General features: G+C 37.7%; 1 protein-coding gene across 7 annotated transcripts in view; it reads right to left on the bottom strand.

Moving 5' to 3' along the window:
- The window catches only part of macrod1 (mono-ADP ribosylhydrolase 1), a 131,098-nt gene that overhangs the window by 50,522 nt on the left and 66,800 nt on the right, over positions 1-13,776 (bottom strand). The gene's annotated exons all lie outside the window — the stretch shown is intronic.

Genomic DNA, 13,776 nt, shown 5'->3' with positions numbered 1-13,776 from the left:
ATCACTTAGCGAGACCACGTGTCGCCGCGCGCCGGATCGGAAGTGTTTCATTTTGGGATGTCGCAGACGGGAATGTGGATTTTTTTGACGTCTTCCTATTCTTAGCAAGCGACACTTGGCAAATGTTTATTTGTGTTGACTGTTTCTGGAAGACTTGCTTCCGTGAATCCAAATTTAAAAACAGAGGCCTCTTCCATGAGGCCCCACCTACTTTTGAACAACCAATCTGTGTTGAAGGATCTAATCTTAAAAAAAACCTCCATTTTGAGCATTGATTCAAAATCTTTTGAGCAAAATAAACCCAAAATAAATGATTACGATAGCGCAAAAGGTACATTTTAGCTATAAAAAGCCATAGGAACACATCAACAGAGCCACATATGGCTCGCGAGCCACAGCTTCTCTGCTTCATCAAAATATCTTCTATTATTATGGATAAGCATTAATTTTTTTCCTCAATGAAATATCGTATCCGAATGCCGCATTTTAATGCCGCCATGAAGTGAACACCGACCGGCGGCGAAGAAAAGGTTCCTATTTTTATTCTGCGAAAAAATGTCCTTTATTGACGTTTGCTAGCAGCATGAAAGAAACTTCCCACGGATTGGACAAAATAGAACACAAATATGGAGGATGACGGCAAGCCTACTCTGGTCAATAAATGTATTTAAATGGTGTTGTTTTTTAAAGCTGGCTTGCTCTGTGTGCTTTAGTTCTTTAGATGTTTATTTTATAGTTTGCTTTGGCGTTTTGGTTCAAATTTAAACATTTTTAAAGAGCTGGTTTGCTCATTTTGGGTTGAAAATTAGTAATTTTAAAAAAAGTAGTAAAAATAAAGTATTTTTTTTTGTTTTACAATAGGGAATTCAATAGGTAGATAAGGTTTTTTTTTAAGTTATTATTTAAATATGATATTATTGATAAAATTATGAGAAATAGCAGAAGACATAAGAAAATTGCATGCAATGTAAAGTAAAGAATAAAAACTTAATGTATATTTGACAAAAATGAAAACAACACCAAGTTTCAGTTAGTTTTAGGTATTTTTTTTGGAATACCTTAATTTAGGAAAGCATTTTCAATTAAAATTTTAGTTTTTGTTTGCCAAAATAAGTAAAAATCTGGATTTTCCAGCAATTCTTTCAATGGTCTTCAGAGCAACACTAGCTTTTCTCACTTTATTCCCACTCAGCTTAAATGTTATATATTTTTTTACCTAATGTCTTCCGTCTTGGTCGAAGAGCGATTCCAATCATAAACTATTACGACGGCGTCTCCGGAATGGGTCAACGACGGCCATTCAAGGAGCCATAAATTGCAATTACACATCAGCCATGATGTGTTTTGTCTTGAATTTAATTAGCCCTGCCCACTGATGAAAGCACAGCAAAATCAACCCTATCCTATGTTCACTTTTACGAGCCGCATTAACTCAAACAATTATCACTTCATAAGAACGACTTGTTATCATTTATCGTAAGATTTTCTCCTGATAATAATATTCCGCAAATTGACAAAAAAATACAGCCATTTTATGTGAATTAAACGACTATTTCCAACAATAATTTCAACGTTATGATGAAAGAAAGTTGTACACTTTGTTTTGATGACCCAAAAATGAAATTTCCCAAATACGAGATGAATTGTTATTGAATAAAAAAAAATGGCCGCCATGTAAACGCCTCCCAACGAGGTGACCGGTTATTACGATTCATTAGCTGTCATTTATTTCTAATTGAAATCTGTGATGGCTTGTCAAGTAGCAGGCGTTAACTAAAACAAATTTGTCTGCTTAATCACCAGGAAATAACAATAAAAGGAAAATGGACTCTTCGAAGACGTCAAGAACTCTCGGGGTGTTTATGGCGCGCCTCGTAAACGCGAATGTTTGTTTTTTGGAGACCAAAAAAAAAAGCGCAAAAGTACTTCCCACAGGCGGCGGAGTGTTGTCACATGACGCCAAATTCTGTTTATTAGAGCCCTGAGTTATGAAGTCATTAAAATGATGACTGGAGTGAGCAGTTTAATCAGCGGAAATCAATCTTTTTAAATGCCTTTTTACTAAATAATCCAAATGAATCAATTCCATTCATTATCTTCTGCAAAAAAAATAAACAAAAACCCTCCAGACTTGTTCGTACTGATGAAAAGTTGAAAAACTTAACAAGGTTAATACTTTAAAGTAGTTGACGTCTTTAAAGACAAATAAAACACAACAGACGAAATGGGAACAAATTATTAAGATATTATAGACCATTAAATCAAAACTACTACTTTTAAAATGACTGAAAAATGCAATTTGTTCAAATAGTACTCAAATTTTAAACTAATTTCGCATAATTTGTTTTGGTAAGCCACCTTATTCACACTAAAAAAAAGTCCACAGTTTGCTTTTTTTTTAGGTCCTGACCAAAATAAACATCTTTCCCTCAAAAAACCCACACGCCAGTGAATCCCATAGTACAGAAATAAGAAAAAAATAATGGATTTCTTGCATTCATAAGATAATAGAGCAAAACATCTTACATGTATCTGGTCAGTTTTCTCCGAACTAGAACTTGGCTAATTTTACCCCCCAAAAAATGAAGTTCTTGCCAAATATGACCTCTAACCTCTTAACGGTCATAATCATAATCTTCAATTACTGCATCGCTAAACCAATCGGCATCATTTTGAGTCTCTGGGTGTGGCCTATTCCCCGCGCCCATCTCTTAACTCATCCGTCCGCCTCGTTTTTTAATGTCAGCCTCTCCTTCCCCCTCCTCGGCGGTTACCTCATCAAGCCCCCCCCTCCTCACTTTCTGCCTTTCTTCATCCCTCCATTATCGCCCCCCATTTTTTTGCTCCTCCCCCCGCCACTCACCTTAGCGCAACACATCTGTCAAGAGTGGGCCTTATTTACCGCTTCTCTTTGCTCTTGTTTACATTATCGATCGAGCGGGGTTGCTTTAGTTCCGCCATGCATCAACGGCGCCTCCCGCCTTCCCCCGCCGCCTTAACCTGGATGGAAGGATCGAGTCCATCTTATTTTCTATGCGTGAATAGCTGTGTGGGTTTGAGGAAAGTTTGGTGGACAAAGTGTGTCAATTCCAGGTGAAGGGCATGTTGACTATTTATTTATTTGTGTCATGGTGAAGCTTTAAATCTCATTATACTTGTATAATGATAATAAAAGCATTCAATTCAACTCGATGTTGTTTATTTTGATTTGAACACATTGGCGTTCTGTACCGAATTGAAATGAAGGCTTTTGTAGTCATTATGCAAGATTTCAAGATTCACAAATAACAACAGTCAAATTCATGTACATGTATGTATATATACATATATATGTACGTATATATGTGTGCATGTATATATATATATATATATATATATATATATATATATATATATATATATATATATATATATATATATATATATATATATATATATATATATATATATATATATATATATATATATATATATATATATATATATATATATATATATATATATATATATATATATATATATATATATATATATATATATATATATATATATATATATATATATATATATATATATATATATATATATATATATATATATATATATATATATATATATATATACATAGTAGTCACATAATAGGTAGTCAAAAACATAAATAAGTAGGGAAGTGCACAAATAACAACAACAAACAAACTAATAGATATATAGCCAATAAATAATGATAAGGAATAAATAAGTAGTCAACATAATCAATAAGTAGTAATAAACGAGGTTCTCTGACGGACAAATGGCGCATTTACAAGTGTGCGTGCACACAATCAATGGAAAGGCCACCCCTTCAAGAAGCATAAATATTTAGAATAGATTTAGAATACGCAATTGGACAGTCTGTTCTGTGATCCTTTTAGTTTCTTTGAATTAATAAGCAATCGGTAAACAAGAGTAATCCGCCTTAATTACTATAGAACCTTTAAAACAGGGGTAGGAGAAAATGATATTAAACATCATACCCTGAACAAAAGCATCCCTTCCACATCCACAATAGACAATTCACATTTATTTTGAAAACAAAACTGTACTCAATTGATCCAAATTCCTTGAAAAAGCAGAAGCTCCTATTAAAAATATCGACTGCCCAGGGCCAGATATTCCCTTTAAAATATCAAAACTTTGAATGCAAAATGCACTTTTCAAGGCAATACAGATTTTTTTCTCCCTTAAATGTCAGTCAAAGACTAAAGTAAATGTCCACATTGAATCAATTGGCGGCTAAGCAAAGCTGGAGGTGGACTAAAGTGATTTTTTTTTTCCTTGGTGATGTTTACAGAGGACGTCCACACACATTTGACGGCGGTCTAATTAAACGCAACGTTCCCGTGGACTACTTGATCCTTGCACTTTTCACCTTCTCTTTTCTCGTCTTTTCTTGCTTACAGACTCCTGTGAGGTGCAAATTGTCCGGGGCTAATTAAGAGCATCCGTCGCGGCGCTGTTAAAGCTCGTATTTCCTCCGCAACGATAACAGAACACATTATCTGCCATATTTCATCTGTGACACCAGCTGCTCTTCTTTTGGAAAGAACAACAACTACTATCGTCATGCCAGAAAAAAATGAATTCCAGCATATTTCTTGCAATGCTAAAATGAGCCATGTTACAATCCGGAAATCCGGATACTACAAACTAAGAAAGATAAACATACAAAGAGGCTTGGTAGGATTGAGTTGAAATGATTGTGATTAACCTCAAGGTTTGTTTGGGTTTTCTCTATATTTATCAAAACCTGCTAATTTTGATGACAAAAAAATGTGTCTATTGGTTCTTAAGTCTGTCCTTCATTTTCCAAGAAAAGTAAACAGGAGGAATCGATCTGTAACGTACTGTTGTCATCATTTGAATCTTATGCATAGTTGTAAAGTGTGTTATTTGGTATACCAAAACTTAACTGCAAAGTTTTAGTACAAGATAGTTACAGTTAAAATAATTTGCAATAGACATATTTGTTTAATTGCAAAATGCTATGCAAACTGCGAATAGACTGGAAGTCACGAATATTATTACCTATTTATTTATGGCTAAAATGTATTTTACTGTGTCTGTATTCTCACCCTCTTGCTACTGTGACAAGGAAACTTCCCTAATACGTTTTTTTTGGGTTTCAACCCTGGATTGACCACCAGTCAATCCCACTTCAAAAATTAAATATTTACATACAAAAGCTCAAATCTAAGTCATTTTTTTCTTAACTTGACAGTACTTTGACAGTTATTTTGTTAAATAATGTCGTTTCGAATACGAATTCAAACTCTTTTAAACCTGATTTCGACGGCGTCCATTCCCTTCAACTTGTCAAAGCATCTGAGCAACGATCCTAACTGGAATGAATGTGTTTATTGAAGCCAATCCCCTCCTATTCTCCCTCCCGGGTGGGCGTCACACTAGCCTGAGATTTAAGAGAGCTTGACTAGGTGCCATCCGGTAACACCCATACTTTGTCTGCCCTTGAAGCCATTTTTTTCTTGTTGTTGTTGTCCAACCGTCTTTTGGGGCTCCCTCCCTCCCTCCTCCACACATTCTTACCTGGGAGGCCACGCGTAGCGGCGTCTTGTGCGTTTTTTCACGCTCAACGGCCCTCAATCCTTTTCTCCCTGGTCCCCCTTTTCAATTTTCCCCTCGCCGCCGCCTACTCTCATGGCATAGCTCCATCTGGCCGCGGCTTTTCTTCATCTGCCTTTAAATCAGGAGGCAGGAAAAAGGCGAGCTGGCCTTTTGTGCACGCCGCCTCAGTTTGTGCTCGGCGGAGCGTAGACGGCCCTTAAATTCAGTAAAAAAAAAAAAGAGGACGGACGGCTCAAGTCTTGTTTGGGCCCCTCGGCTTCATCTATCTCTTTTTAGCTTTGTCAGAAAAGGAACAGATGGAAAGGCGGAGAGAGTATTAGAAATGAAGACCATCTTTTTTTTTGGGGACACCCTCAAACACGCCATCTTGTTTATTTTGTCAGCCAAGCAACGGTAAAAGAGGGCCGACACAATGCGGGTTTGAACAGAATACGGATGTTCATTTCCATGATAAGGGGGGTTTGTAGTGAGCCTTTTTGAGAGAAACAGTTGTGGAAAGTAGACGTTTGGAAAATAAATGGAGGAATCCATTATGGAGGTTAATTTTGCTGGTTAAAGATGATTAAGTTGGACGTTTCTGAAATGAAATGCTACTGAAAAATTGCCGTTTTTAAAGCAAAACTGCCATTGAATGTGATATGATTCGTTAAACTAGGACGGTTAGCAATTCAGTGATGTTTAGTTTGTTTATGATCAATGTTAAGCCTTTTAAAACAGGTTGATCTGTTAGCTAAGTAGTTGTAACGTTACTGTTTGGTCAATGTCCAAAAAGTTCATTGACAGAGCAACAGTTGTCTGTTTGTCGCAATCTACAGCAGCCAATCAATGATTGGTCTAACCCTAATCCATCATAGACAAATCAGACGATCCAACAAAAACTCACAGGGTTTAAATAGAAAGACAAGAGTTGATTACAAAATACAAATACCTAGACAGTACAGTAAAGGGGAACACACTCACAAATCCATCCCAAAATCTCAACTACACAACATTTTCAATCAAACCAGTAGAAGAGAAAAATGTAAAATGATATATCGGGGTTATTTTTCGACATAACCAAAATAAAACTGTGGATTCTAACACTTTGTCTGCACCCTTAAAGCCTTTGTTTCTCCAAAAAAAAAAGGTGAGCGAGTCAAAGAATTAACACTCTTAACATCACCATCCACCTCCGCCTTGTCACTGTTAAGATCAGCAGAAGCTCGGCGGAAGGATATTAACACCTCCGCAAATTGCGCAGCTGACACGCAGTCAGGAAGAAGCCGCTGGTGTCAAAATAAGAGAAAACGGGAGAACAGAAGGTAATATTACAGCAGTCTTTATCCCATCGCACTGTCAAGGCGTTTGTCAACGCTCAAGCAACACAACTGTCGAAGGTGAGGGCTGATGTCGAGAAAACGGGGGCGTGGGAAGGAGGTGACGAGCTAGGAGAACCGAGGTAGGAAGAAACGTGAGGAAACAACGCCGTTTGGATGTCACCACTAAGGCACAAACGCTGATTTGTCAAAGGAGAATGAAAAGAGCCAGATTGGCGGTCGGGGTGACAGCCAAAGGAGGAGATGAGATGGGAGGGGAGGGAAAGTGAGGAGGAGGCTTCAAGATACAAGGATGGAGGGAGAAAGAAAGAAAGAAAGAAAGAGAGGGAGAGAGAGAGAGCTTTTTTAATTAGCGCTAATTGGCCACTGAGGGAGTAGAACATGAGACGAGGGAGGGCGAGAAGAAAAGACAACAAGCAACTTTTTGACACAATGCTATCTTTGTAGCTCTCTCTCCAACTATTTTTCTTCTTCAACTGGGGTTTTAACCATGTGGAAAATGTCACTTCTTTCTCAAATAGCAAATATTTACTTGCATGTCGTATTTGTGGAAAAGTATCACGGCATTTTATTAGAAAAGGAATTTCCGGTAAAGATTGTGGAACAAAACATAGGCCATGGCAGAGAGTTAACTTCAACTAAAATTCATATATTTATTATTATGTATTGATTATTTATCAATGTATTTGTTTGTTAAGGTTATTTGTGCACTTCACTACTCATTTGTGTTATGACTTCTTATTTATTATTTTATTGCTATTTATTAGGCTGTTTGTTGTTATTTGTGCATTTCGCTACGCATTTGTGTTACAACAGCTTATTTATTATTTGTATTGTTATTTATTAGTTTGTTTGTTTGTTGTTGTTATTTGTGGACTATGTGGTAAAGCTTTAAATATTGTTAGACTTGTATAATAACAATAAAAGCATTTAACTCATTTAATCAGAGAAAAAACGTGTAACAGCACCATTTTTTAAAGGTTTGGTGCATTAAGACTACTTTTTGTCAAGAAAAAAACTATTTCAATCGACCTACTTCAACAAAATGTCAGACGAATCAAAAATTAAAATAGAAACAGACAAACAACACTTTCTATGAGATACTTTTGTTGAATTCCTTTTGTCATTACTTGCCACCAGTCAGTTACAGGACAAATAATCCAGTAAAAAATATCATTTTTTGTGCTTATCTTACGTAACGCATTTCAATTCATTATATAGCATTTGTCAAACCTATTGTTTGAAATGTGTTGGAGTCCTCAGGCATGAAAAAAATGAAATAAAAAAACCCAAACAAACCCGCAAACTCTACACCGAAGCCCAAAGCTCACCAGAATAAAGCAGACGAGCCAAGCGCCGCCGCACCGTGATTCAAGTCATAATCAGCTCATTATCCCGCTTTTGTAGTGGAGTTGCAGCCTTGGGTTGCCATTCAAACAGCCTAGTGGGCGTACGGGGCATATGCAAATTTTTTTATTGGCCTGCGGGGCTCTTATGATTGATTATAATTGCCTTGTGAATCCTGCCTAGCAACGGCTGCCCGGAGAGCCTGCAAAAAAAACAATAAGAGGCGTTTCTTTTGAACGACGTTGCTGCAAAAAAAATGCCTCATACTTTATCGAAGCGGTGAACTCAAAAGTAATAATTGATTAATAACATTTCTATCGGAAGAGCAAATGGAATCAAGTATACGCCATGGTAACTAACCATTGTTGCCGTGCAGTGTGGATCAGTATATTATTATTTTATGAATATATACATATATATTACAAGCTTTTTAACCTGTACTATGCCTTGAGATTTTTTCAATGCAAAAAAAGTATGCTTAAGTTAAAAAAAAACTGTTTTAGACATTAAAGTTGACGTCAATACACTGTGAAACTCACAAGTTAAAATCTGGCATAAACATAAATGACCATAGAAGTCTATGTTTGTCTAAGTTTTTATTTTTTTAATCTCAGGTCCCGCAGTATCGAATTGGAAGCTCAAAGGACATTTTTAGTGGTTGCTATGTTTCAGAATATCATGGCGCATGTGAGAAAATCCCAATCATTTTTAATCATGTTATTTAAATGTCAGCCTGAAACTGAAGCATTTTTTTTTTTATTATTTTTCGCACGTAGCTTACCGGTCGGTCTCCAAGGAATGTATACGGAAGCATTTTGTATTCAGTTATTCATAACTTCCACTTTAAAATGTCAGAAGTGTGGAAAAAAAATACATAAATGGTCAAGCCTTCTCCAGTTGATTATGGTCTGACCTCACACTAATAAGTTGTGTCTCTGCTCGATTGGTTTCAGGCTGCCCTCTGTTTCTTTCCCTAGCGTGAAGCTATGTCTTAAGCTTTGAGAAGCGAGGAGCGCCTGGGGAAAAGATTTGGCGTATTGGTACACAAGTGAGCTCTGGGGCGTCGGGATTGTCCAGACAACGACTTGTCAGGGAACTAAGAAAGAAGCAAACACCTACTATACTACTTCGCTGTGTTTCCACTGAGCAGTACCATAAAGGTCAGGAAGGATTTTAGAACATACCTGTCAACTTCGACCATTGGCTACTCTTATTATTAATTGCAATTCGCCTTTTTAAGCGTTTAAAAAAAGAGTAAGAATACAATGAGGCACATATTTGCTCACATAGGGCGCACTTACTAGTGTAATATTTTCTTAGACAGGGTGTACAATAATGTATGGTCTAAATTCAAGATTGTGTAGATGTTGCAGTATGATGCTGAGAGCTTGACGGTCTGGGTACATTGCTTGCTGACGCGCTATATATATATAGCAAAAAGGTCGTATTTCATGCTTAAAACATGGCGATATTATCAGTTTATGATGACAGGGATGGAGACGATTTGGATCAGAGGCGAAATGGTTAAAACAATATTTTGTGTCAGTATGGCACATATTTTTTGGACTTGCGGTTGAAGAATAAACAATGAAGAGGAAAAATATTTATATGCCAAAATTGAGTATAAGATGCTATTTTTGGGAGGTCTTTTTAAAAACTAAAACTATCAGAAACTAAGAAGAAATAGACGTAAAAGCAGCAATAGTAAACTAGAGGACAACTGGCTAAAGTCGTTTTTCAGGAAACCATAGCCTAAAAAAACAACTTTTCTAGTTGTACTAGTCATAAGCACAACCAAAATTATGAAAATAGTGCGACCTATAGTCCGGAAAATACTGGAAATACAATTTTCCCCACCTTGTTTCTGGCTTTGTGTTAAAAAAGAGCATAAAAACAAGACAAACCGAGTATGGGAGGAGATATATAGGCCAGCATTCAGCAACTGGACGAGCACTAAGATGGAACTTTACACAAGTCACTCTAATGTAATATTGTTACTAAGTGCGCTAAGAAATGATGACCGAGCAGCCTGGCGTAAACGCGGGAAAAATGGGGCCCGTTCCAATGCATGGTGGGCAGCAGTTGACAGAAGTGACAGCTTGTTGACTTTTTGCCGCTGCCGTTCCCTTAAATGTTAATGAACTTAAGCACAAGCGTCTCGCTGTTTTCCAGATGTCATTTGTCAACGCTTCTAAATCGCACGCGACTCCCGCTAAACATCCGTGGCGGCGGGCCGTACACCCCGTGTGCGCTGTTGCTAGGTTACGCTGCAGCGATGCTCACTGTCTAAGTGGCGGCGCGGTACGCTCCACTGGGACGGCTGACACGGACGGCTCCGCCGGTTCCGCCGGCTCCGTCTGGACGTGGGTTTGGCAAAATGTGCGAGTTGGCGGCTTTTGAATGGCATCTGGTGGCAACCCCCGACAGACTGCAGATGAAAGAGCGCTCGCTTTTAAGTACGCTTTCTTTCATGTGGGGTTGCATTTTAATTTTCAGGTATTAGACAGGCCCAATTTGCATTTCCAAAATACGCCTGCAGAGAGAATCCACATGACAGTAATCCCTCGATTATTGCGGTTAATGTAGACCAAACATGGCCGCAATATAAAAAAAAAACACAAAATAGGGTCACCCCTGTTGAAAAAAAATATATATAGAATGTTTTACAACAGTAAAGTTCAATTTTTTATGAATTTACAAAAAAAAAAATCCCCCAGAAAAAAATCAGTGATGTTGCAAAACCACAATAATCGAGGGATTACTGTAGTCCAAAAGTAATAAGCCTTAATCGTCATTATACGACAGCTGCGTCTACCGAAATGAGTGAGTTTTTTACTAGTTTTTAGTATGAGTACTTGATTTTTGAGCATGCATTTGAGATAGTGTTGATTTAGCAGCATTTCTTAGCAGTGGGATTTAGTTGCTACTCTCTGATTGCTAGACACGCGCCTTCCGACTGCCAACAAGCATTTGTCTTCTCATTTCACAAGTTGTACGTTCCCAGTCCTCATATTAGAGCTCCAACCAGGTTCCCGCGTGACATTTTTGCAGTCATATACAGTTTTATGCTGCTGTTCTGACTTGCCTTGTTTGCCTCTCTTTCCTTTCTCCATCATCCAATAGGGTCGGTCGTGCAGGCTGTCCAAACATTGCAGACACGGCGGGGCTGATACAAATGCAAAAGGCAAAATACTGCAAGATACTTCAAATGCCCTGCAACTAAAGCGGCTGGAAAACTTTGCAGATCACAAAACAAAAAACTAAAGCTGAGGACACCAAATGCATACCTGGGGCCCACTGCTCAGTTTTTATTGGCCCGCAGCAAATGATGAAAATTTTATCAAATAGGGCATGCACAAGAAGCTTCAATTCTGCCAATGATGCACTTTTTAGCCTTAGCCTCTAGAGGTCTGAACCTGAAACTGATGTATATATATGTATATGTACATCTGTGTATGTATATGTATATATATGTACATGTACTATGTATTATTACATATTTATTTATGTCTAAAATGTATTTTTCTGTGTCTGTATTCTCTTGCTACTGTGACAATGAAATTTCCCAAATACGGGATAAATAAAGTTATCCAATCCAATCCAAAAACCCCATTTTTTTTACCAGATTCAAATGATCTATTTAACAATTTAGCCCTCACATTCTTTAAAATTTAGCCAAAATGTAACCCTTTAAACACTCCTGCCTTCGATCACAACACCCCCCCTCCCTCATCTACCCATCTTTTCACCTTCAGGCATTGTGGAGTAAAAACCTTTTTTGCTCCCCGAGTCGTCTTGCTGGCTATTTTGTCATCCCTACTTTGCTTCACCTCCAATGTTGCTGTTTGCTTCTCCTTTCCCTCCCGCTGAGATGTAATCAAGACCCGTTGTGAGTGTTTAAGCAGCGAACCAGAGAGTTGCTTGATTATTCTTGGGGCGATATATTTTGTCAGGGACGGGGGGGGGGGGGGGGGGGTGCTTTAGGACCGCCTGCTGGGTGGGCACCAACCACACACACACACACACACACTTAAGTCATAAAGCTTGTCTGTCAATACACTTTTGTCAGTAGGTGAGACGGTGTAAAGACTTGACATCCACCTGAACCACGCAGACGCAGCATCTAAACACACACCAGTGTAGAGCATTTGATATTGAAATTATTACACACACACACACACACACACACACACACATGCGCGTACACCCACAGCAAAAAAAAAAGCCAACAACCATCAAAGAAGAACAAGCTGTGAAAGCTCTTCAAAGCATCTTCTCATCCACTTTTTTAAATGCACTCTATTTATTCGTATGTATAAAACACACAGTCGCGACTGATTATTCCAACCCACCCCAGAATTCAGCATAAATTCACCTAATAGCTGCAGACTTATTTTCTAACAAAAAACAAAAATCTCGGTAAGATGGCAGGCAAAAAAAGTGAGTTTTTCCATGTTTTATACGGAAAATATGGTTATTTTTTGCATGAATTTCATTCAAAGACTTCAAAATATTATTTTCTGCCTTTTTTTTGCAGTTTTATCTGTTTATTTCTTCTCTATCTTGTAATAAATGACCATATTTTCTTGTTTTATGGTGTTTCGTCTTTGTTACCGTGCAGTTTAGTCTAATTTATGCACATATAAGCCGCACCCTTGATCCAGTCATAATTTTTTTTTGCGACAAATCTAGAGTAAATGTGAGAAAATACAGTAATTATGATCTCATTCCATTTTCTTTTGTTTAATGGACTCGTATCCAAAATATAGTCTGGTATCATTTTAGAGTGCTGTAATATTTCATAGCAGCTTTTAGCGATGCTTCAGTTTTTCTAACATCATTCCGATGTGATCAAGTGCCTCCACAGTTTTAAAAAGTCAATCCAATGTGTCACTACGATATAAAAACTCCACATTTACGTCAAATATGTTGATGCCTTAACACAAAATTGACTGACAATCCTCTATCCAGCATAAAAAATTCAAAACCGTTGACATATCAACGTTTCATAAAGGAAACGATAAGCATTTTTTTATCAACGACTCCATCTCAGAAATACACGAATTTCTCGTTGCTGCAAAATGACGCCACATTTTTACACATTTCAAGGAGGCTGCGGAGATTATAGCGCTCGTAAAAAGTGCTCAACCAGTTGAGGCGAGTCCTTCGTGAGCTACGTTTCACTCAAATTGCTTCGACACAGTATCATTAAGGCTGAGTAGTGAGCATTTTTTCCAGAGTCCCGCAGCTTGGGAAACCAATAAAGCACATTTATCAAGGCCCTTACGCCGTTACCCGTGAAGACGCCATGAAAAATAGCCAAGCTAGCAACACATCTCCAATCTGACGCCAACCTATTGGTCCTCAACTTCCATTTTTTCTACTCAAAAGCCTCCTTCATAAATCTCCACCAACATTGCGTGTTAACCGAAACTCGTTTCTGACGTTGAGCGCCAATATTCTGCACCAAAAACAACGAAAAATGGTTTCC

The sequence above is a fragment of the Stigmatopora nigra genome, chromosome 14 (assembly GCF_051989575.1).
Source record: "Stigmatopora nigra isolate UIUO_SnigA chromosome 14, RoL_Snig_1.1, whole genome shotgun sequence".
In the NCBI taxonomy this organism is placed as follows: Eukaryota; Metazoa; Chordata; class Actinopteri; order Syngnathiformes; family Syngnathidae; genus Stigmatopora; species Stigmatopora nigra.
Note: the sequence above shows the minus strand (reverse complement) of the source record. Positions and strands in the feature narration are given on the sequence as shown.